The sequence below is a fragment of the Cynara cardunculus genome, assembly GCF_001531365.2.
Source record: "Cynara cardunculus var. scolymus isolate 2C chromosome LG 15, CcrdV1, whole genome shotgun sequence".
Taxonomy (NCBI): domain Eukaryota; kingdom Viridiplantae; phylum Streptophyta; class Magnoliopsida; order Asterales; family Asteraceae; genus Cynara; species Cynara cardunculus.
In genome coordinates, this window is record NC_037542.1 from 21,065,735 (window position 1) to 21,070,178 (window position 4,444).

The following is a 4,444-nucleotide window of genomic DNA, read 5'->3' on the forward strand; positions in this document are numbered from 1 at the left end:
ATAGGAAAAAGTATACGAAAAATACTCAACAACCCTAAAGAATAGCATCACCTAAAGAATAGCCTAATCTAACAGCAAGACCCATTAGGCAATTTTTTTTTTTTTTAAAAAAGAAAAAACTCCACGTGATTTGAGAGCTCCTGGCAACACAGTTTGAATCATTCTTCTTCATCCTCCCTTGATTCAAACTCCATAACTCCCAGCTTGTATCTGAAGTAGACAAACTTCTCTCTGGATAGTGCCTTAGTGCATATGTCTGCAAGTTGTTCATGGGTGCTGTAGTATTCAAGGCTTACCTGCTGCTGTTTAATCATCTCTCTGATGAAGTGATACTTTAACTCAATATGCTTAGAACGATTATGCATAACAGGATTTTTGGATAAGTTGATGGCAGACTTATTATCACAATAAATCACAGTGGGCTCACTTTGTCTAAACCCAAGATCCTCAAGAACTCTACGAAGCCAGATTGCTTGACAAGTAGCACCAGTAGCTGAGATATACTCTGCTTCAGTACTTGATAGAGCTACAGTGTGCTGCTTCTTTGAACTCCAAGCAACAGCACCACTRCCTAGTGAGAAAACGTATGCTGAGAGGCTCTTTCGATCATCAACACAACTGGCCCAGTCACTATCACTGTATCCCACCAACCTGATCCCTGCAGACTGCTTATACCATATTCCMAAGCTCATAGTACTGCCAATATACTTTAGAATTCTGCGAGCAGCTCCATAATGAATTTTGGAAGGCTGATGCATAAATCGTGAAACCAGACTTACTGCATAGGTCAAATCTGGCCTAGTGTGAGTCAAGTAAATAAGCCCTCCTACCAAACTTCTGAATGCCTCCTCATTAACTTTATCTGCTCCATCATTGAGCAGAAGTTTCTCATTGCAATTCATGGGAGTATTCTCTTCCCTGCAGTTGCTCATTCCAAATCGAGATAACAGGTTTTGGGCATACTTTTCCTGACAAAGATAGATTCCTTTGTTGGTCTGCATTACTTCAAGACCCAAAAAATACTTCAACAAACCCATATCAGTCATTTCAAAGGTCAGCTTCATTCCCTGCTTGAACTCACTGATCAAGTTATCACAAGAGGATGTGCAGATGATATCATCTACATATAAACACACATAAATGACATCATCTGTATTATTCCTTTTGATGTATAAAGTAGGCTCATTGTGACTCCTTTTATAACCATTCTCCATGAAGTACCCATCAATCTTTGCATACCAAGCGCGTGGAGCCTGCTTTAGTCCATACAAGGCTTTATTTAGTTTGTAAACCATGTCAGCCTTTCCTCGAACAACAAAACCTTCTGGTTGTTCGACATATATTTCTTCAGACAGATCACCGTTTAGGAAGGCCGACTTCACATCTAGTTGATGAACAAACCACCCCATCTGAGCTGCTACAGCAAGAACTACTCGTATGGTTTCAAATCGAGCAACTGGAGCAAACGTCTCTTGAAAATCAATACCTTGTTGTTGAGAGTAACCCTTGGCCACTAGCCTTGCTTTGTGCTTTACTACTTCACCATTAGCTCCAAGTTTGGTTTTGAATAACCATTTAACTCCTACTTTGTTTTTGCCCGGCGGAAGAGAGACCAACTGCCAGGTTTGATTTTTTTTCAATGGCCAACAATTCTGCATGCATTGCTTCTTGCCACTTCTTGTGTTGAGAGGCTTCATTGTACGTGAGTGGGTCAGAAACAGTAAGAGCAAATTGACAAGAAGCAATCTCGCCTTCTTCTTCAGACAACCCTTCTCCACTATGATAATCTTTAAGCCATGATGGAGGATTAATTGTTCTTCTCAAAGGACCAGATGCATGTGTAGATGTGAAGGTAGTAGTACGGGGCTGGTGGATTGTAGTCATTGGAGTAGGAGTTGACTCAATTGTAGTAGGRGAAGTACTAGTATCATTAGGCATAGTACTAGGAGTTGACTCAATTGTAGTAGGAAAAGTACTAGTATCATTAGACATAGTACTAGAAGATATGATAGGTGATTCATCAGGAAATGGGTCAATAAAGATATAGGAGTGGTTGAGTGTTGCTTTCTCTTGGCCCCACACCCACTTWGAATCTTCAAGAAAGATTACATCTCTTTTGGTAGAGATCTTTTTTGTGTCAGGGTTGTACAATCTGTACCCATGGCTTTGACTTGAGTAGCCAATAAAAATATTTTTTTCAGACTTGTTGTCTAACTTTTTTTTCAGCTGAGAAGGAATTAAGCCATATGCAACACAACCAAAGACTTTTAAGTGAGAGACAGTAGGTTTTTTACCTGTCCATGCTTCATATGGAGTCYGATTTACAAGAGCTTTAGTAGGTGACCGATTAAGTACATAGATGGCAGTAGCAGCAGCTTCAGCCCAAAGGAAATTAGGTAGCTCTYTTTCCTGCARCATGCTTCTTGTTAAGTTCATGACCGTTCGATTCTTTCTTTCCACTACACCGTTATGCTGAGGGGTGTAGGGAATGGTAAGTTCTCTTTTGATTCCAGCTTTTTCACAGTAGGAATTAAATTCTTGTGAACAAAATTCGCCCCCCCGGTCTGAGCGAAGGACTTTGATGAAGTACCCACTTTCTTTTTCAACCATTACTTTAAAGATTTTGAATTTATCAAATGCTTCATGCTTATTAGCCAAGAAGTAGACCCAACACATTCGAGTTAGATCATCAATAAAAAGCAGGAAGTACAAGCTGTCACCTAGGCTTGGGACTTGCATAGGTCCACACAAGTCTGTGTGAATCAACTCCAGTTTATTTTTTGCACGCCACGATGTGGACTGAAAGGGATACCTTGCTTGTTTACCTGTGATGCAAGCTTCACAGATTACAGATGTTCTGAGTTTAGGCAGCCCCCACACCATCTTCTTGTTGTATAGATGTTTTAGCCCTTCAAAGTGCAGGTGGCCAAATCTGCAATGCCATCGAAGTGCTTCATCATCAAATTTGGAGATGAGAGCATGAGTTGAAGTCAKCCTTGCATCGAAAATAAACATGTTGTTATTTGCCACTGCAACCTTCATCACAATCTTTCCTGTTATTTTGCTCCTGATTACACACATATCATCATCAAATTGTAGTGAATAACCATTCTTCATGAGTTGCCCAACAMTGAGAAGGTTGTATTCAAGCTTGGGGGMATAATAGACATTGTCTAGTATCTTGAATGTACTGTCACTTGTATAAATCTTGACAGTCCCTTTTCCTTTAACAGCCACTTTCTTTTTGTCACCCAATCGCACTTCCAAATGGAATGACTCATCCATGCTCACAAAGTTGTCTTTGATTCCKGTCATATGATTTGAACAACCAGAGTCAATGAACCACAAGTGATTAAAGTTGTTGGATTTACCAGTGTTGGTCACTAGCATGTATTGATCATCTAGAACAAACTCTTGTGGTGAGATGACAGCCAGTAACARATGTTGATCATCTGTTTCTGCCGCTTCTCCATTTTCTTCATTTTCTGCTACATTGACTTGATTTTCATTGTTATACCAGCAATCCTTTTTAAAGTGACCAAATTTTTTGCAGACATAGCATTGAGGGACCTTGCTTCTGTCAAAGCTGCCCCTTCCACGACCKGCTCCTCTTCCTCTAAAGCCTCGATCCCGTCCTCTTCCACGTGAGAATTTGTTAGGACCTTGAACTACCTGAAGAGCCTGCTCATCTTGTCGATCAGGTGTCTTAAGTGGTTTATCAAGAGAGGCTCGACTGTTGATTCTTTCCTCTTGTGATTGTAGAAGTCCCATAAGTTTAACGGGGGTGACATCGGCCAGATCAAACATCACTTCGATGGATGGTATTACATAGTCAAACTTAGGAGACAAACTCCTAAGAACTTTCTCAACAATCTTCTGATCTGTAAGTTCTTCTCCGTATGATCGTTGCTGACCAACATTATTCATAACACGAGAGAAGTAGTCACCTACTGCCTCGTCATCTTTCATAGATAGATTTTCAAACACCCTCCGTAATCCTTGCAACTTAATTGATTGGACTTGAGAATCACCCTGAAATTCTATTCGAAGAATTTCCCATGTATTCTTTGCAGAGTCGGCTGCCGCAATTCTGGAAAACAGGMTGTCATGTACACCCTGYTGGATGATTGTCATAGCTTGAGCGTCTTTTGTTTTTGCCTCTCTATTATSACCGTCTCTGTTATTTGTTGCTGTGAGACCCAGGTATACAACATCCCACAAATCTCGTGATCGAAGGATAGTTTTCATACGAAGACTCCAGTGTTCATAACCTTCTCCTTTGAATACTGGAATGATCACAGAGGTAGTGTGTGATGTACTTGACTCAGCCATTGAGAGATGAATCAAGAGAAGATGCTAACCTGGCTCTGATACCACAAATGTTGATATAAGAACACAGAAAAGGATCGATAGAAGAACAAAGTATTTGGTAACCAGGGAACTC